General features: G+C 50.3%; 11 pseudogenes; all 11 read left to right on the top strand.

Annotated features, from left to right (window-relative positions):
• Positions 1 to 410: 410 nt before the first annotated feature.
• Positions 411 to 530, top strand: LOC130316244 (5S ribosomal RNA; annotated as a pseudogene).
• A 2,158-nt stretch (positions 531 to 2,688) lies between these two features.
• LOC130352446 (5S ribosomal RNA) lies at positions 2,689 to 2,808 on the top strand (annotated as a pseudogene).
• Positions 2,809 to 4,086: 1,278 nt separating this feature from the next.
• On the top strand, positions 4,087 to 4,206 carry LOC130348879 (5S ribosomal RNA; annotated as a pseudogene).
• Positions 4,207 to 6,498: 2,292 nt separating this feature from the next.
• Positions 6,499 to 6,618, top strand: LOC130319262 (5S ribosomal RNA; annotated as a pseudogene).
• Positions 6,619 to 6,890: 272 nt separating this feature from the next.
• LOC130352029 (5S ribosomal RNA) lies at positions 6,891 to 7,010 on the top strand (annotated as a pseudogene).
• Positions 7,011 to 7,294: 284 nt separating this feature from the next.
• LOC130331849 (5S ribosomal RNA) lies at positions 7,295 to 7,414 on the top strand (annotated as a pseudogene).
• A 2,039-nt stretch (positions 7,415 to 9,453) lies between these two features.
• LOC130352144 (5S ribosomal RNA) lies at positions 9,454 to 9,573 on the top strand (annotated as a pseudogene).
• A 1,283-nt stretch (positions 9,574 to 10,856) lies between these two features.
• LOC130319251 (5S ribosomal RNA) lies at positions 10,857 to 10,976 on the top strand (annotated as a pseudogene).
• Positions 10,977 to 11,653: 677 nt separating this feature from the next.
• LOC130351962 (5S ribosomal RNA) lies at positions 11,654 to 11,773 on the top strand (annotated as a pseudogene).
• A 3,424-nt stretch (positions 11,774 to 15,197) lies between these two features.
• On the top strand, positions 15,198 to 15,317 carry LOC130348195 (5S ribosomal RNA; annotated as a pseudogene).
• Positions 15,318 to 16,184: 867 nt separating this feature from the next.
• Positions 16,185 to 16,304, top strand: LOC130334926 (5S ribosomal RNA; annotated as a pseudogene).
• Positions 16,305 to 20,479: the final 4,175 nt, after the last annotated feature.

Here is a 20,479-nt window from a genome sequence, read left to right as displayed (position 1 = left end):
TGTCAACGGCCATCCTAAGCTGAACGCGCCTGCTCTCGTCAGATCGCAGACTGCTACCCACCTTTGGGCCCGGTAAGTACCAGCATGGGAGACTGGCTGGGAATCCCGGGTGCAGTTGACATTTTGCTCTGTTGCCGCCTTCCGTTCCGTTCCGATTCCGAAAAGGATATATTGATGCTTAAATGCACAATATAAAAATCAAGAAGCTGTAAACGGCCATCCTAAGCTGAACGCGCCTGCTCTCGTCAGATTGCAGACTGCTACCCAGCTTAGGGCCTGGTAAGTACCAGCATGGGAGACTGGGTGGGAATCCCGGGTGCAGTTGACATTTTAATCTGTTGCCGCCTTCCGCTTCGATTCGGAAAATTATTTATTGATGCTTAAATCCACAATATAAAGGGCGTGAAGCTGTCAACGGCCATCCTAAGCTGAATGCGCCTGCTCTCGTCAGATCGCAGACTGATACCCAGCTTAGGGCCTGGTAAGTACCAGAATGGGAGACTGGCTGGGAATCCCAGGTGTCGTTGACATTTTGCTCTGTTGCCGCCTTACGCTCCGATTCCGAAAAGGATTTATTGATGCTTAAATCCACAGTATTCAGGCTGTGAAGATGTCTATGGCCATCCTAACCTGAATGCGCCTGTTCTCGTCAGATCGCAGACTGCTACCCAGCTTCGGGCCTGGTAAGTACCAGCGTGGGAGACTGGCTGGGAATCCCGGGTGCAGTTGCCATTTTGCTCTGTTTCTGCTCCGATTCCAAAAATTATTTATTGATGCTTAAATCCACAGTATACAAAGTGTGAAGCTGTCAACGGCCATCCTCAGCTGAACGCGCCTGCTCTCGTCACATCGCAGACTGCTACCCAGCTTAGGGCCTGGTAAGTACCAGCATGGGAGACTGGCTGGGAATCCCAGATGCAGTTGACATTTTAATCTGTTGCCGCCTTGCGCTCCGATTCGGAAAAGGATTTATTGATGCTTAAATCCACAATACACAGGGTGTGCAGCTGTCAACGGCCATCCTAAGCCTGAACGTGCCTGCTCTCCTCAGATCGCAGACTACTGCCGGGCAGTTACCGGCATGGGAGACTGGCTGGCAATCCAAGGTGCCATTGACATTTTGCTCTGTTGCCGCCTTCCTCTCCGATTAATAAAAATATTTTTTGATGCTTAACCCCTTAAGGACTCAGGGTTTTTCCGTTTTTGCACTTTCGTTTTTTCCTCCTTACCTTTTAAAAATCATAACCCTTTCAATTTTCCACCTAAAAATCCATATTATGGCTTATTTTTTGCGTCGCCAATTCTACTTTGCAGTGACATTAGTCATTTTACCCAAAAATGCACGGCGAAACGGAAAAAAAAATCATTGTGCGACAAAATCGAAAAAAAAACGCCATTTTGTAACTTTTGGGGGCTTTCGTTTCTACGCAGTGCATATTTCGGTAAAAATTACACCTTATCATTATTCTGTAGGTCCATACGGTTAAAATGATACCCTACTTATATAGGTTTGATTTTGTCGCACTTCTGGAAAAAATCATAACTACATGCAGGAAAATTTATACGTTTAAAAATGTCATCTTCTGACCCCTATAACTTTTTTATTTTTCCATGTATGGGGTGGTATGAGGACTCATTTTTTGCGCCGTGATCTGAAGTTTTTATCGGTATGATTTTTGTTTTGATCGGACTTTTTGATCACTTTTTATTCATTTTTTAATGATATAAAAAGTGACCAAAATACGCTTTTTTGGACTTTGGAATTTTTTTGCGCGTACGCCATTGACCGTACGGCTGAATTAATGATATATTTTTATAGTTCGGACATTTACGCACGCGGCGATACCACATATGTTTATTTTTTATTTTTTTTACACTGTTTTATTTTTTTTATGGGAAAAGGGGGGTGATTCAAACTTTTATTAGGGAAGGGGTTAAATGACCTTTATTAACACTTTTTTTTTACTTTTTTTTTGCAGTGTTATAGGTCCCATAGGGACCTATAACACTGCACACACTGATCTCTAATGCTGATCACTGGCGTGCATTAACACGCCTGTGATCAGCATTATCGGCGCTTGACTGCTCCTGCCTGGATCTCAGGCACGGAGCAGTCATTCGTCGATCGGACACCGGGGAGGCAGGTAAGAGCCCTCCCGGTGTCCGATCAGCTGTTCGGGACGCCGCGATTTCACCGCGGCGGTCCCGAACAGCCCGACTGAGCAGCCGGGTCACTTTCACTTTCACTTTAGAAGCGGCGGTCAGCTTTGACCGCCGCTTCTAAAGGGTTAATACCGCACATCGCCGCGATCGGCGATGTGTGGTATTAGCCGCGGGTCCCGGCCGTTGATTAGCGCCGGGACCCACGCGATATGATGCGGGATCGCGGCGCGATCCCGCTTCATATCGCGGGAGCCAGCGCAGGACGTAAATATACGTCCTGCGTCGTTAAGGGGTTAAATTCACAATATACAAGGCGTGAAGATGTCAACGGCCATCCTAAGCTGAACGCGCCTGCTCTCGTCAGATCGCAGACTGCTACCCAGCTTTGGGCCCAGTAAGTACCGGCATGGGAGACTGGCTGGGAATCCCGGGTGCAGTTGACATTATGCTCTGTTGCCGCCTTCCGTTCCGATTCCGAAAAGGATTTATTGATGCTTAAATGCACAGTATAAAAAGCATGAAGCTGTCAATGGCCATCCTAAGCTGAACGCGCCTGCTCTCGTCAGATCGCAGACTGCTACCCAGCTTAGGGCCTGGTAAGTACCAGCATGGGAGACTGGCTGGGAATCCCAGGTGCAGTTGACATTTTAATCTGTTGCCGCCTTGCGCTTCGATTCGGAAACGGATTTATTGATGCTTAAATCCACAATACACAGGGTGTGCAGCTGTCAACGGCCATCCTAAGCCTGAACGTGCCTGCTCTCCTCAGATCACAGACTACTGCCGGGCAGTTACCGGCATGGGAGACTGGCTGGCAATCCAAGGTGCCATTGACATTTTGCTCTGTTGCCGCCTTCCTCTCCGATTAATAAAAATATTTATTGATGCTTAAATTCACAATATACAAGGCATGAAGATGTCAACAGCCATCCTAAGCTGAACGCGCCTGCTCTCGTCAGATCGCAGACTGCTACCCAGCTTAGGGCCCAGTAAGTACCGGCATGGGAGACTGGCTGGGAATCCCGGGTGCAGTTGACATTTTGCTCTGTTGCCGCCTTCCGTTCCGATTCCGAAAAGGATTTATTGATGCTTAAATGCACAGTATAAAAAGCATGAAGCTGTCAATGGCCATCCTAAGCTGAACGCGCCTGCTCTTGTCAGATCGCAGACTGCTACCCAGCTTAGGGCCCAATAAGTACCGGCATGGAAGAATGGCTGGGAATCCCGGGTGCAGTTGACATTTTGCTCTGTTGCTGCCTTCCGTTCCGGTTCCGATTCCGAAAAGGATTTATTGATGCTTAAATGCACGGTATAAAAATCATGAAGCTGTCAATGGCCATCCTAAGCTGAACGCGCCTGCTTTCGTCAGATCGCAGACTGCTATCTAGCTTAGGGCCCGGTAATTACTGGCATGGGAGACTGGCTGGGAATCCCGGTTGCCGTTGACGTTTTGCTCTATTGCTGCCTTCCGCTCCGATTCCGAAAATAATTTATTGATGCTTAAATCCACAGTATACAAGGTGTGAAGCTGTCGACGGCCATCCTAAGCTTAACGCGCCTGCTCTCGTCAGATCGCAGACTGGTACAGATCATAGGGCCTGGTAAGTACCGGCATGGGACACTGGCTGGGAATCCCGGCTGCCGTTGACATTTTGCTCTGTTGCCGCCTTCCGTTCCGATTCCGAAAAGGATTTATTGATGCTTAAATCCACAATACACAGGGTGTGAAGCTGTCAACGGCCATCCTAAGCCTGAACGTGCCTGCTCTCCTCAGATCGCAGACTACTGCCCGGCAGTTACCGGCATGGGAGACTGGCTGGCAATCCAAGGTGCCATTGACATTTTGCTCTGTTGCCGCCTTCCTCTCCGATTAATAAAAATATTTATTGATGCTTAAATTCACAATATACAAGGCAGGAAGATGTCAACGGCCATCCTAAGCTGAACGCGCCTGCTCTCGTCAGATCGCAGACTGCTACCCAGCTTAGGGCCTGGTAAGTACCAGCATGGGAGACTGGCTGGGAATCCCGGGTGCAGTTGACATTTTAATCTGTTACCGCCTTCCGCTCCGATTCGGAAAAGGATTTATTGATGCTTAAATGCACAGTATAAAGGGCGTGAAACTGTCAACGGCCATCCTAAGCTGAACGCGCCTGCTCTCGTCAGAACGCAGACTGCTACCCAGCTTAGGGCCCAGTAAGTACCAGCATGGGACACTGGCTGGGAATCCCGGCTGCCGTTGACATTTTGCTCTGTTGCCGCCTTCCGTTCCGATTCCGAAAAGGATTTATTGATGCTTAAATGCACAGTATAAAGTGCGAGAAGCTGTCAACGGCCATCCTAAGCTGAACGCGCCTGCTCTCGTCAGATCGCAGACTGCTCTAGCTTAGGGGTCCGGTAGGTACTGGCATGGGAGACTGGCTGGGAATCCTGGTTGCCGTTGACATTTTGCTCTATTGCTGCCTTCCGCTCCGATTCCGAAAATAATTTATTGATGCTTAAATCCACAGTATACAAGGTGTGAAGCTGTCGACGGCCATCCTAAGCTTAACGCGCCTGCTCTCGTCAGATCGCAGACTGGTACAGATCTTAGGGCCCGGTAAGTACCGGCATGGGACACTGGCTGGGAATCCCGGCTGCCGTTGACATTTTGCTCTGTTGCCGCCTTCCGTTCCGATTCCGAAAAGGATTTATTGATGCTTAAATGCACAGTATACAAAGTGTGAAGCTGTCAACGGCCGTCCTAAGCTGAACGCGCCTGCTCTCGACAGATCGCAGACTGATACCCAGCTTAGGGCCTGGTAAGTACCAGCATGGGAGACTGGCTGGGAATCCCGGCTGCCGTTGACATTTTGCTCTGTTGCCGCCTTCCGTTCCGATTCCGAAAAGGATTTATTGATGCCTAAATGCACAGTATAAAGGGCGAGAAGCTGTCAACGGCCATCCTAAGCTGAGCGCGCCTGCTCTCGTCAGATCGCAGACTGCTACCCAGCTTAGGGCCCGGTAAGTACCAGCATGGGAGACTGGCTGGGAATCCCGGGTGCAGTTGACATTTTGCTCTGTTGCCGCCTTCCTCTCCGATTAATAAAAATATTTATTGATGCTTAAATTCACAATATACAAGGCGTGAAGATGTCAACGGCCATCCTAAGCTTAACGCGCCTGCTCTCGTCAGATCGCAGACTGCTACCCAGCTTAGGGCCCAGTAAGTACCGGCATGGGAGACTGGCTGGGAATCCTGGGTGCAGTTGACATTATGCTCTGTTGCCGCCTTCCGTTCCGATTCCGAAAAGGATTTATTGATGCTTAAATGCACAGTATAAAAAGCATGAAGCTGTCAATGGCCTTCCTAAGCTTAACGCGCCTGCTCTCGTCAGATCGCAGACTGGTACAGATCTTAGGGCCCGGTAAGTACCGGCATGGGACACTGGCTGGGAATCCCGGCTGCCGTTGACATTTTGCTCAGTTGCCGCCTTCCGTTCCGATTCGGAAAAGGATTTATTGATGCTTAAATCCACAATACACAGGGTGTGAAGCTGTCAATGGCCATCCTAAGCCTGAATGTGCCTGCTCTCCTCAGATCGCAGACTACTGCCCAGCAGTTACCGGCATGGGAGACTGGCTGGCAATCCAAGGTGCCATTGACATTTTGCTCTGTTGCCGCCTTCCTCTCCGATTAATAAAAATATTTATTGATGCTTAAATGCACGGTATAAAAATCATGAAGCTGTCAATGGCCATCCTAAGCTGAACGCGCCTGCTTTCGTCAGATTGCAGACTGCTACCTAGCTTAGGGCCCGGTAAGTACTGGTATGGGAGACTGGCTGGGAATCCCGGTTGCCGTTGACATTTTGCTCTATTGCCGCCTTCCGCTCCGATTCCGAAAATAATTTATTGATGCTTAAATCCACAGTATACAAGGTGTGAAGCTGTCGACGGCCATCCTACGCTTAACGCGCCTGCTCTCGTCAGATCGCAGACTGGTACAGATCTTAGGGCCCGGTAAGTACCGGCATGGGACACTGGCTGGGAATCCCGGCTGCCGTTGACATTTTGCTCTGTTGCCGCCTTCCGTTCCGATTCCGAAAAGGATTTATTGATGCTTAAATGCACAGTATACAGGGTGTGAAGCTGTCAACGGCCATCCTAAGCTGAACGCGCCTGCTTTCGTCAGATTGCAGACTGATACCCAGCTTAGGGCCTGGTAAGTACCAGCGTGGGAGACTGGCTGGGAATCCAGGGTACAGTTGACATTTTAATCTGTTGCCGCCTTCCGCTTCGATTCGGAAAATTATTTATTGATGCTTAAATCCACAATATAAAGGGTGTGAAGCTGTCAACGGCCATCCTAAGCTGAACGCGCCTGCTCTCGTCAGATCGCAGACTGCTACCCAGCTTAGGGCCCGGTAAGTACCAGCATGGGAGACTGGCTGGGAATCCCAGGTGTTGTTGACATTTTGCTTTGTAGCCGCCTTCCGCTCCGATTCCGAAAAGGATTTATTGATGCTTAAATCCACAGTATACAGGGTGTGAAGCCGTCTACGGCTATCCTAAGCTGAATGTGCCTGTTCTTGTCAGATCGCAGACTGCTGCCCGGCAAGTACGGGCATGGGAGACTGGCTGGCAATCCAAGGTGCTATTGACATTTTGCTCTGTTGCCGCCTTCCTCTACGATTCCGAAAATGATGTATTGATGCTTAAATGCACAGTATAAAAAACATGAAGCTGTCAATGGCTATCCTAAGCTGAACGTGCCTGCTCTCGTCAGATCGCAGACTGCTACCCAGCTTAGGGCCTGGTAAGTACTGGCATGGGAGACTGGCTGGGAATCCCGGGTGCCGTTGACATTTTGCTCTATTGCTGCCTTCCGCTCCGATTCCGAAAAGAATTTATTGATGCTTAAATCCACAGTATACAAGGTGTGAAGCTGTCGACGGCCATCCTAAGCTTAACGCTCCTGCTCTCGTTAGATCGCAGACTGGTACAGATCTTAGGGCCCGGTAAGTACCGGCATGGGACACTGGCTGGGAATCCCGGCTGCCGTTGACATTTTGCTCTGTTGCCGCCTTCCGTTCCGATTCCGAAAAGGAATTATTGATGCCTAAATGCACAGTATAAAGGGCGAGAAGCTGTCAACGGCCATTCTAAGCTGAACGCGCCTGCTCTCGTCAGATCGCAGACTGCTACCCAGCTTAGGGCCCGGTAAGTACCAGCATGGGAGACTGGCTGGGAATCCCAGGAGTCGTTGACATTTTGCTCTGTTGCCGCCTTCCGCTCCGATTCCGAAAAGGTTTTATTGATGCTTAAATCCACAGTATATAGGGTGTGAAGATGTCTATCTATGGCCATCCTAAGCTGAATGCGCCTGTTCTCATCAGATCGCAGACTGCTACCCAGCTTCGGGCCTGGTAAGTACCAGCATGGGAGACTGGCTGGGATTCCCGGGTGCAATTGACATTTTGCTCTGTTTCTGCTCCGATTCCGAAAATTATTTATTGATGCTTAAATCCACAGTATACAAAGTGTTAAGCTGTCAACGGCCATCCTAAGCTGAACGCGCCTGCTCTCGTCACATCGCAGACTGGTACAGATCTTAGGGCCCGGTAAGTACCGGCATGGGACACTGGCTGGGAATCCCGGCTGCCGTTGACATTTTGCTCTGTTGCCGCCTTCCGTTCCGATTCCGAAAAGGATTTATTGATGCTTAAATGCACAGTATGCAAAGTGTGAAGCTGTCAACGGCCATCCTAAGCCTGAATGTGCCTGCTCTCCTCAGATCGCAGACTGCTGCCCGGCAGTTACCGGCATGGGCCACCTTCCTCTCCGATTAATAAAAATATTTATTGATGCTTAAATCCACAATATACAAGGCGTGAAGATGTCAACGGCCATCCTAAGCTGAACGCGCCTGCTCTCGTCAGATCGCAGACTGCTACCCAGCTTAGGGCCCAGTAAGTACCGGCATGGGAGACTGGCTGGGAATCCCGGGTGCAGTTGACATTTTGCTCTGTTGCCGCCTTCGGTTCTGATCCCGAAAAGGATTTATTGATGCTTAAATGCACAGTATAAAAATCATGAAGCTGTCAATGGCCATCCTAAGCTGAACGCGCCTGCTTTCGTCAGATCGCAGACTGCTATCTAGCTTAGGGCCCGGTAAGTACTGGCATGGGAGACTGGCTGGGAATCCCGGTTGCCGTTGACATTTCGCTCTATTGCTGCCTTCCGCTCCGATTCCAAAAATAATTTATTGATGCTTAAATCCACAGTATACAAGGTGTGAAGCTGTCGACGGCCATCCTAAGCTTAACGCGCCTGCTCTCGTCAGATCGCAGACTGGTACAGATCTTAGGACCCGGTAAGTACCGGCATGGGACACTGGCTGGGAATCCCAGCTGCCGTTGACATTTTGCTCTGTTGCCGCCTTCCGTTCCAATTCCGAAAAGGATTTATTGATGCTTAAATCCACAGTATACAGGGTGTGGAGATGTCTACGGCCATCCTAAGCTGAATGCGCCGGTTCTCGTCAGATCGCAGACTGCTACCCAGCCTCGGGCCTGGTAAGTACCAGCATGGGAGACTGGCTGGGAATCCCGGCTGCAGTTGACATTTTGCTCTGTTGCCGCCTTCCGTTTCCGATTCCGAAAAGGATTTATTAATGCTTAAATGCACAGTATACAAAGTGTGAAGCTGTCAATGGCCATCCTAAGCTGAACGCGCCTGCTCTTGTCAGATCGCAGACTGATACCCAGCTTAGGGCCTGGTAAGTACTGGCATGGGAGACTGGCTGGGAATCCCAGGTGCCGTTGACATTTTGCTCTATTGCTGCCTTCCGCTCCGATTCCGAAATGAATTTATTGATGCTTAAATCCACAGTATACAAGGTGTGAAGCTGTCGACGGCCATCCTAAGCTTAACGCGCCTGCTCTCGTCAGATCGCAGACTGGTACAGATCTTAGGGCTCGGTAAGTACCGGCATGGGACACTGGCTGGGAATCCCGGCTGCCGTTGACATTTTGCTCTGTTGCCGCCTTCCGTTCCGATTCCGAAAAGGATTTATTGATGCTTAAATTCACAGTATAAAGGGCGAGAAGCTGTCAACGGCCATCCTAACCTGATTGCGCCTGCTCTCGTCAGATCGCAGACTGCTACCCAGCTTCGGGCCTGGTAAGTACCAGCATGGGAGACTGGCTGGGAATCCCGGGTGCAGTTGACATTTTGCTCTGTTTCTGCTCCGATTCCGAAAATTATTTATTGATGCTTAAATCCACAGTATACAAAAAGTGTGAAGCTGTCAACAGCCATCCTAAGCTGAACGCGCCTGCTCTCGTCAGATCGCAGACTGCTACCCAGCTTAGGGCCTGGTAAGTACCAGCATGGGAGACTGGCTGGGAATCCCGGGTGCAGTTGACATTTTAATCTGTTGCCGCCTTCCTCTCCGATTCGGAAAAGGATTTATTGATGCTTAAATCCACAATATACAGGGTGTGAAGCTGTCAAAGGCCATCCTAAGCCTGAACGTGCCTGCTCTCCTCAGATCGCAGACTGCTGCCCTGCAGTTACCGGCATGGGAGACTGGCTGGGAATCCAAGGTGACATTGACATTTTGCTCTGTTGCCACCTTCCTCTCCGGTTAATAAAGATATTTATTGATGCTTAAATCCACAATATACAAGGCGTGAAGATGTCAACGGCCATCCTAAGCTGAACACGCCTGCTCTCGTCAGATCGCAGACTGCTACCCAGCTTAGGGCCCAGTAAGTACCGGCATGGGAGACTGGCTGGGAATCCCGGGTGCAGTTGACATTTTGCTCTGTTGCCGCCTTCCGTTCCGATTCCGAAAAGGATTTATTGATGCTTAAATGCACAGTATAAAAAGCTTGAAGCTGTCAATGGCCATCCTAAGCTGAACGTGCCTGCTCTCGTCAGATCGAAGACGGCTACCCAGCTTAGGGCCCGGTAAGTACTGGCATGGGAGACTGGCTGGGAATCCCGGGTGCCGTTGACATTTTGCTCTATTGCTGCCTTCCGCTCCGATTCCGAAAAGGATTTATTGATGCTTAAATGCACAGTATAAAAAGCATGAAGCTGTCAATGGCCATCCTAAGCTGAACGTGCCTGCTCTCGTCAAATCGAAGACGGCTACCCAGCTTAGGGCCCGGTAAGCACTGGCATGGGAGACTGGCTGGGAATCCCGGGTGCCGTTGACATTTTGCTCTATTGCTGCCTTCCGCTCCGATTCCGAAAATAATTTATTGATGCTTAAATCCACAGTATACAAGGTGTGAAGCTGTCGACGGCCATCCTAAGCTTAACGCGCCTGCTCTCGTCAGATCGCAGACTGGTACAGATCTTAGGGCCCGGTAAGTACCGGCATGGGACACTGGCTGGGAATCCCGGCTGCCGTTGACATTTTGCTCTGTAGCCGCCTTCCGTTCCGATTCCGAAAAGGATTTATTGATGCTTAAATGCACAGTATACAAAGTGTGAAGCTGTCAACGGCCATCCTAAGCTGAACGCGCCTGCTCTCGTCAAATCGCAGGCTGATACCCAGCTTAGGGCCTGGTAAGTACCAGCATGGGAGACTGGCTGGGAATCCCGGGTGCAGTTGACATTTTAATCTGTTGCCGCCTTCCGCTCCGATTCGGAAAAGGATTTATTGATGCTTAAATGCACAGTATAAAGGGCATGAAGCTGTCAACGGCCATCCTAAGCTGAACGCGCCTGCTCTCGTCAGATCGCAGACTGCTACCCAGCTTAGGGCCCGGTAAGTACCAGCATGGGAGACTGGCTGGGAATCCCAGGTGTTGTTGACATTTTGCTCTGTAGCCGCCTTCCGCTCCGATTCCGAAAAGGCTTTATTGATGCTTAAATCCACAGTATACAGGGTGTGAAGCAGTCTACGGCTATCCTAAGCTGAATGTGCCTGTTCTTGTCAGATCGCAGACTGCTGCCCGGCAAGTGCGGGCATGGGAGACTGGCTGGCAATCCAAGGTGCTATTGACATTTTGCTCTGTTGCCGCCTTCCTCTCCGATTCCGAAAAGGATTTATTGATGCTTAAATGCACAGTATACAAGGTGTGAAGCTGTCGACGGCCATCCTAAGCTTAACGCGCCTGCTCTTGTCAGATCGCAGACTGGTACAGATCTTAGGGCCCGGTAAGTACCGGCATGGGACACTGGCTGGGAATCCCGGCTGCCGTTGACATTTTGCTCTGTTGACGCCTTCCGTTTCCGATTCCGAAAAGGATTTATTGATGCTTAAATGCACAGTATACAAAGTGTGAAGCTGTCAACGGCCATCCTAAGCTGAACGCGCCTGCTCTCGTCAGATCGCAGACTGATACCCAGCTTAGGGCCTGGTAAGTACCAGCATGGGAGACTGGCTGTCAATCCCGGGTGCAGTTGACATTTTAATCTGTTGCTGCCTTCCGCTCCGATTCGGAAAAGGATTTATTGATGCTTAAATGCACAGTATAAAGGGCGTGAAGCTGTCAACGGCCATCCTAAGCTGAACGCGCCTGCTCTCGTCAGATCGCAGACTGCTACCCAGCTTAGGGCCCGGTAAGTACTGGCATGGGAGACTGGCTGGGAATCCCGGGTGCTGTTGACATTTTGCTTTATTGATGCTTAAATCCACAGTATACAAGGTGTGAAGCTGTCGACAGCCATCTTAAGCTGAACGCGCCTGCTCTCGTCAGATCGCAGACTGCTACCCAGCTTAGGGCCTGGTAAGTACCAGCATGGGAGACTGGCTGGGAATCCCGGGTGCAGTTGACATTTTAATCTGTTGCCGCCTTCCGCTCCGATTCGGAAAAGGATTTATTGATGCTTAAATCCACAATATACAGGGTGTGAAGCTGTCAACGGCCATCCTAAGCCTGAACGTGCCTGCTCTTCTCAGATCGCAGACTGCTGCCCGGCAGTTACCGGCATGGGAGACTGGCTGGCAATCCAAGGTGCTATTGACATTTTGCTATATTGCCGCCTTCCTCTCCGATTAATAAAAATAATTATTGATGCTTAAATCCACAATATACAAGTCGTGAAGATGTCAACGGCCATCCTAAGCTGAACGTGCCTGCTCTCGTCAGATCGCAGACTGCTACCCAGCTTAGGGCCCAGTAAGTACCGGCATGGGAGACTGGCTGGGAATCCCGGGTGCAGTTGACATTTTGCTCTGTTGCCGCCTTCCGTTCCGATTCCGAAAAGGATTTATTGATGCTTAAATTCACAGTATAAAAAGGATGAAGCTGTCAATGGCCATCCAAAGCTGAACGTGCCTGCTCTTGTCAGATTGCAGACTGCTACCCAGCTTAGGGCCCGGTAAGTACTGGCATGGGAGACTGGCTGGGAATCCCGGTTGCCGTTGACATTTTGCTCTATTGCTGCCTTCCGCTCCGATTCCGAAAATAATTTATTGATGCTTAAATCCACAGTATACAAGGTGTGAAGCTGTCGACGGCCATCCTAAGCTTAACGCGCCTGCTCTCGTCAGATCGCAGACTGGTACAGATCTTAGGGCCCGGTAAGTACCGGCATGGGACACTGGCTGGAAATCCCGGCTGCCGTTGACATTTTGCTCTGTTGCCGCCTTCCGTTCCGATTCGGAAAAGGATTTATTGATGCTTAAATGCACAGTATAAAGAGCGTGAAGCTGTCAACGGCCATCCTAAGCTGAACGCGCCTGCTCTCGGCAGATCGCAGACTGCTACCCAGCTTAGGGCCTGGTAAGTACCAGCATGGGAGACTGGCTGGGAATCCCGGGTGCAGTTGGCATTTTAATCTGTTGCCGCCTTCCGCTCTGATTCGGAAAAGGATTTATTGATGCTTAAATCCACAATATACAGGGTGTGAAGCTGTCAACGGCCATCCTAAGCCTGAACGTGCCTGCTCTTCTCAGATCGCAGACTGCTGCCCGGCAGTTACCGGCATGGGAGACTGGCTGGCAATCCAAGGTGCCATTGAGATTTTGCTCTATTGCCGCCTTCCTCTCCGATTAATAAAAATAATTATTGATGCTTAAATCCACAATATACAAGGCGTGAAGACGTCAACGGCCATCCTAAGCTGAACGTGCCTGCTCTCGTCAGTACTCAGACTGCTACCCAGCTTAGGGCCCAGTAAGTACCGGCATGGGAGACTGGCTGGGAATCCCGGGTGCAGTTGACATTTTGCTCTGTTGCCGCCTTCCGTTCCGATTCCGAAAAGGATTTATTGCTGCTTAAATTCACAGTATAAAAAGCATGAAGCTGTCAATGGCCATCCTAAGCTGAACGCGCCTGCTCTCGTCAGATTGCAGACTGCTACCCAGCTTAGGGCCCGGTAAGTACTGGCATGGGAGACTGGCTGGGAATCCCGGTTGCCGTTGACATTTTGCTCTATTGCTGCCTTCCGCTCCGATTCCGAAAAGAATTTATTGATGCTTAAATCCACAGTATACAAGGTTTGAAGCTGTTGACGGCCATCCTAAGCTTAACGCGCCTGCTCTCGTCAGATCGCAGACTGGTACAGATCTTAGGGCCCGGTAAGTACCGGCATGGGACACTGGCTGGGAATCCCGGCTGCCGTTGAAATTTTGCTCTGTTGCCGCCTTCCGTTCCGATTCGGAAAAGGATTTATTGATGCTTAAATTCACAGTATACAGGGAGTGAAGCTGTCAACGGCCATCCTAAGCTGAATGCGCCTGCTCTCGTCAGATCGCAGACTGCTACCCAGCTTAGGTCCCGGTAAGTGCCAGCATGGGAGACTGGCTGGGAATCCCAGGTGTCGTTGACATTTTGCTCTGTTGCCGCCTTCCGCTCCGATTCCGAAAAGGATTTATTGATGCTTAAATTCACAGTATACAGGGTGTGAAGATGTCTACGGCCATCCTAAGCTGAATGCGCCTGTTCTCGTCAGATCGCAGACTGCTACCCAGCTTCGGGCCTGGAAAGTACCAGCATGGGAGACTGGCTGGGAATCCCGGGTGCAGTTGACATTTTAATCTGTTGCCGCCTTCCGCTCCGATTCGGAAAAGGATTTATTGATGCTTACATCCACATTATACAGGTTGTGAAGCTGTCAACGGCCATCCTAAGCCTGAACGTGCCTGCTCTCCTCAGATCGCAGACTGCTGCCCGGCAGTTACCGGCATGGGAGACTGGCTGGCAATCGAAGGTGCCATTGACATTTTGCTCTGTTGCCGCCTTCCTCTCCGATTAATAAAAATATTTATTGATGCTTAAATGCACAGTATAAAAAGCATGAAGCTGTCAATGGCCATCCTAAGCTTAACGCGCCTGCTCTCGTCAGATCGCAGACTGCTACCCAGCTTAGGGCCCAGGAAGTACCGGCATGGGAGACTGGCTGGGAATCCCAGGTGTTGTTGACATTTTGCTCTTTAGCCGCCTTCCGCTCCGATTCCGAAAAAGGATTTATTGATGCTTAAATCCACAGTATACAGGGTATGAAGCCGTCTACGGCTATCCTAAGCTGAATGTGCCTGTTCTTGTCAGATCGCAGACTGCTGCCCGGCAAGTACGGGCATGGGAGACTGGCTGGCAATCCAAGGTGCTATTGACATTTTGCTCTGTTGCCGCCTTCCTCTCAGATTCCGAAAAGGATTTATTGATGCTTAAATGCACAGTATAAAAAGCATGAAGCTGTCAATGGCCATCCTAAGCTGAATGCGCCTGCTCTCGTCAGATCGCAGACTGCTACCCAGCTTAGGGCCCGGTAAGTACTGGCTGGGAATCCCGGGTGCCATTGACATTTTGCTCTATTGCTGCATTCCGCTCCGATTCCGAAAATAATTTATTGATGCTTAAATCCACAGTATACAAGGTGTGAAGCTGTCGACGGCCATCCTAAGCTTAACGCGCCTGCTCTCGTCAGATCGCAGACTGGTACAGATCTTAGGGCCCGGTAAGTACCGGCATGGGACACTGGCTGGGAATCCCGGCTGCCGTTGACATTTTGCTCTGTTGCCGCCTTCCGTTCCGATTCCGAAAAGGATTTATTGATGCTTAAATGCACAGTATAAAGGGCGAGAAGCTGTCAACGGCCATCCTAAGCTGAACGCGCCTGCTCTCGTCAGATCGCAGACTGCTACCCAGCTTAGGGCCCGGTAAGTACCAGCATGGTAGACTGGCTGGGAATCCCAGGTGTCGTTGACATTTTGCTCTGTTGCCGCCTTCCGCTCAGATTCCGAAAAGGATTTATTGATGCTTAAATCCACAATATACAGGGTGTGAAGCTGTCAACGGCCATCCTAAGCCTGAACGTGCCTGCTCTTCTCAGATCGCAGACTGCTGCCCGGCAGTTACCGGCATGGGAGACTGGCTGGCAATCCAAGGTGCCATTGACATTTTGCTCTATTGCCGCCTTCCTCTCCGATTAATAAAAATAATTATTGATGCTTAAATTCACAATATACAAGGCGTGAAGATGTCAACGGCCATCCTAAGCTGAACGTGCCTGCTCTCGTCAGTTCGCAGACTGCTACCCAGCTTAGGGCCCAGTAAGTACCGGCATGGGAGACTGGCTGGGAATCCCGGGTGCAGTTGACATTTTGCTCTGTTGCCGCCTTCCGTTCCGATTCCGAAAAGGATTTATTGATGCTTAAATCCACAGTATACAAGGTGTGAAGCTGTCGACGGCCATCCTAAGCTTAACGCGCCTGCTCTCGTCAGATCGCAGACTGGTACAGATCTTAGGGCCCGGTAAGTACCGGCATGGGACACTGGCTGGGAATCCCGGGTGCAGTTGACATTTTGCTCTGTAGCCGCATTCCGCTCCGATTCCGAAAAGGATTTATTGATGCTTAAATCCACAGTATACAGGGTGTGAAGCCGTCTACGGCTATCCTAAGCTGAATTTGCCTGTTCTTGTCAGATCGCAGACTGCTGCCCCGCAAGTACGGGCATGGGAGACTGGCTGGCAATCCAAGGTGCTATTGACATTTTGCTCTGTTGCCGCCTTCCTCTCCGATTCCGAAAAGGATTTATTGATGCTTAAATGCACAGTATAAAAAGCATGAAGCTGTCAATGGCCATCCTAAGCTGAATGCGCCTGCTCTCGTCAGATCGCAGACTGCTACCCAGCTTAGGGCCCGGTAAGTACTGGCATGGGAGACTGGCTGGGAATCCCGGGTGCCATTGCCATTGACATTTTGCTCTATTGCTGCCTTCCGCTCCGATTCCGAAAAGAATTTATTGATGCTTAAATCCACAGTATACAAGGTGTGAAGCTGTCGACGGCCATCCTAAGCTTAACGCGCCTGCTCTCGTCAGATCGCAGACTGGTACAGATATTAGGTCCCGGTAAGTACCGGCATTAGACACTGGCTGGGAATCCCGGCTGTCGTTGACATTTTGCTCTGTTGCCGCCTTCCGTTCCGTTCCGATTCCGAAAAGGATTTATTGATGCTTAAATGCACAGTATAAAGGGCGAGAAGCTGTCAACAGACATCCTAAGCTGAACGCGCCTGCTCTCGTCAGATCGCAGACTGCTACCCAGCTTAGGGCCCGGTAAGTACCAGCATGGGAGACTGGCTGGGAATCCCAGGTGTCGTTGACATTTTGCTCTGTTGCCGCCTTCCGCTCCGATTCCGAAAAGGATTTATTGATGCTTAAATCCACAGTATACAGGGTGTGAAGATGTCTACGGCCATCCTAAGCTGAATGCGCCTGTTCTCGTCAGATCGCAGACTGCTACCCAGCTTCGGGCCTGGTAAGTACCAGCATGGGAGACTGGCTGGGAATCCCGGGTGCAGTTGACATTTTGCTCTGTTTCTGCTCCGATTCCGAAAATTATTTATTGATGCTTAAATCCACAGTATACAAAATGTGAAGCTGTCAACGGCCATTCTAAGCTGAGCGCGCCTGCTCTCGTCAGATCGCAGACTGCTACCCAGCTTAGGGCCTGGTAAGTACCAGCATGGGAGACTGGCTGGAAATCCCGCGTGCAGTTGACATTTTAATCTGTTGTCGCCTTCCGCTCCGATTCGGAAAAGGATTTATTGATGCTTAAATCCACAATATACAGGGTGTGAAGCTGTCAACGGCCATCCTAAGCCTGAACGTGCCTGCTCTTCTCAGATCGCAGACTGCTGCCCGGCAGTTACCGGCATGGGAGACTGGCTGGCAATCCAAGGTGCCATTGACATTTTGCTCTGTTGCCGCCTTCCTCTCCGATTAATAAAAATAATTATTGATGCTTAAATCCACAATATACAAGGCGTGTAGATGTCAACGGCCATCCTAAGCTGAACGTGCCTGCTCTCGTCAGATCGTAGACTGCTACCCAGCTTAGGGCCCAGTAAGTACCAGCATGGGAGACTGGCTGGGAATCCCGGGTGCAGTTAACATTTTGCTCTGTTGCCGTTCCGATTCCGAAAAGGATTTATTGATGCTTAAATTCACAGTATAAAAAGCACGAAGCTGTCAATGGCCATCCTAAGCTGAACGCGCCTGCTCTCTTCAGATCGCAGACTGCTACCCAGCTTAGGGCCCGGTAATTACTGGCATGGGAGACTGGCTGGGAATCCCAGTTGCCGTTGACATTTTGCTCTATTGCTGCCTTCCGCTCCGATTCCGAAAATAATTTATTGATGCTTAAATCCACAGTAAACTAGGTGTGAAGCTGTCGACGGCCATCCTAAGCTTAACGCGCCTGCTCTCGTCAGATCGCAGACTGGTACAGATCTTAGGGCCCGGTAAGTACCGGCATGGGACACTGGCTGGGAATCCCGGCTGCCATTGAAAGTTTGCTCTGTTGCCGCCTTCCGTTCCGATTCGAAAAAGGATTTATTGATGCTTAAATGTACAGTATGAAGGGCGTGAAGCTGTCAACGGCCATCCTAAGCTGAACGCGCCTGCTCTCGTCAGATCGCAGACTGCTACCCAGCTTAGGGCCCAGTAAGTACCGGCATGGGAGACTGGCTGGGAATCCCGGGTGCAGTTGACATTTTGCTCTGTTGCAGCCTTCCGTTCCGATTCCGAAAAGGATTTATTGATGCTTAAATGCACAGTATAAAAAGCATGAAGCTGTCAATGGCCATCCTAAGCTGAACGCGCCTGCTCTTGTCAAATCGCAGACTGCTACCCAGCTTAGGAACCGGTAATTACTGGCATGGGAGACTGGCTGGGAATCCCGGGTGCCGTTGACATTTTGCTCTATTGCTGCCTTCCGCTCCGATTCCGAAAAGAATTTATTGATGCTTAAATCCACAGTATACAAGGTGTGAAGCTGTCGACGGCCAACCTAAGCTTAACGCGCCTGCTCTCGTCAGATCGCAGACTGGTACAGATCTTAGGGCCCGGTAAGTACCGGCATGGGACACTGGCTGGGAATCCCGGCTGCCGTTGACATTTTGCTCTGTTGCCGCCTTCCGTTCCGATTCCGAAAAGATTTTATTGATGCTTAAATGCACAGTATACAAAGTGTGAAGCTGTCAACGGCCATCCTGAGCTGAACGCGCCTGCTCTCGTCAGATCGCAGACTGCTACCCAGCTCAGGGCCCGGTAAGTACCAGCATGGGAGACTGGCAGGGAATCCCAGGTGTTGTTGACATTTTGCTCTGTAGCCGCCTTCCGCTCCGATTCCGAAAAGGATTTATTGATGCTTAAATCCACAGTATACAGGGTGTGAAGCTGGCAACAGCCATCCTGAGCTGAACGCGCCTGCTCTCGTCAGATCGCAGACTGCTACCCAGCTCAGGGCCCGGTAAGTACCAGCATGGGAGACTGGCAGGGAATCCCAGGTGTTGTTGACATTTTGCTCTGTAGCCGCCTTCCGCTCCGATTCCGAAAAGGATTTATTGATGCTTAAATCCACAGTATACAGGGTGTGAAGCTGTCTACGGCTATCCTAAGCTGAATGTGCCTGTTCTTGTCAGATCGCAGACTGCTGCCCGGCAAGTACGGGCATGGGAGACTGGCTGGCAATCCAAGGTGCTATTGACATTTTGCTCTGTTGTCGCCTTCCTCTCCGATTCTGAAAGGATTTATTGATGCTTAAATGCACAGTATAAAAAGCATGAAGCTGTCAATGGCCATCCTAAGCTGAACGCGCCTGCTCTCGGCAGATCGCAGACTGCTACCCAGCTTAGGGCCCGGTAAGTACAAGCTCTGTTGCCGCCTTCCGCTCCGATTCCAAAAAGGATTTATTGATGCTTAAATCCACAGTATACAGGGTGTGAAGATGTCTACTGCCATCCTAAGCTGAATGCGCCTGTTCTTGTCAGATCGCAAACTGCTACCCAGCTTCGGGCCTGGTAAGTACCAGCATGGGAGACTGGCTGGGAATCCCGAGTGCAGTTGACATTTTGCTCTGTTTCTGCTCCGATTCCGAAAATTATTTATTGATGCTTAAATCCACAGTATACAAAGTGTGAAGCTGTCAACGGCCATCCTAAGCTGAACGCGCCTGCTCTCATCAGATCACAGACTGCTACCCAGCTTAGGGCCTGGTAAGTACCAGAATGGGAGACTGGCTGGGAATCCCGGGTGCAGTTGACATTTTAATCTGTTGCCGCCTTCCGCTCCGATTCGGAAAAGGATTTATTGATGCTTAAATCCACAATATACAGGTTGTGAAGCTGTCAACGGCCATCCTAAGCCTGAACGTGCCTGCTCTCCTCAGATCGCAGACTGCTGCCCGGCAGTTACCGGCATGGGAAACTTGCTGGCAATCCAAGGTGCCATTGACATTTTGCTCTGTTGCCGCCTTCCTCTCCGATTAATAAAAATATTTATTGATGCTTAAATCCACAATATACAGGGTGTGAAGATGTCAACGGCCGTCCTAAGCTGAACGCGCCTGCTCTCGTCAGATCGCAGACTGCTACCCAGCTTAGGGCCCAGTAAGTACCGGCATGGGAGACTGGCTGGGAATCCCGGGTGCAGTTGACATTTTGCTCTGTTGCCGCCTTCCGTTCCGATTCCGAAAAGGATTTATTGATGCTTAAATCCACAGTATACAAGGTGTGAAGCTGTCGACGGCCATCCTAAGCTTAACGCGCCTGCTCTCATCAGATCGCAGACTGGTACAGATCTTAGGGCCCGGTAAGTACCGGCATGGGACACTGGCTGGGAATTCCGGCTGCCGTTGACATTTTGCTCTGTTGCCGCCTTCCGTTCCGATTCCGAAAAGGATTTATTGATGCTTAAATGCACAGTATACAAAGTGTGAAGCTGTCAACGGCTATCCTAAGCTGAACGCGCCTGCTCTCGTCAGATCGCAGACTGCTACCCAGCTTAGGGCCCAGTAAGTACCGGCATGGGAGACTGGCTGAGAATCCTGGGTGCAGTTGACATTTTGCTCTGTTGCCGCCTTC

The sequence above is a fragment of the Hyla sarda genome, chromosome 1 (assembly GCF_029499605.1).
Source record: "Hyla sarda isolate aHylSar1 chromosome 1, aHylSar1.hap1, whole genome shotgun sequence".
NCBI classification, from domain to species: Eukaryota; Metazoa; Chordata; class Amphibia; order Anura; family Hylidae; genus Hyla; species Hyla sarda.
The sequence above is the reverse complement of the archived record's forward strand: the minus strand, read 5'-3'. Positions and strand labels throughout refer to the sequence as shown.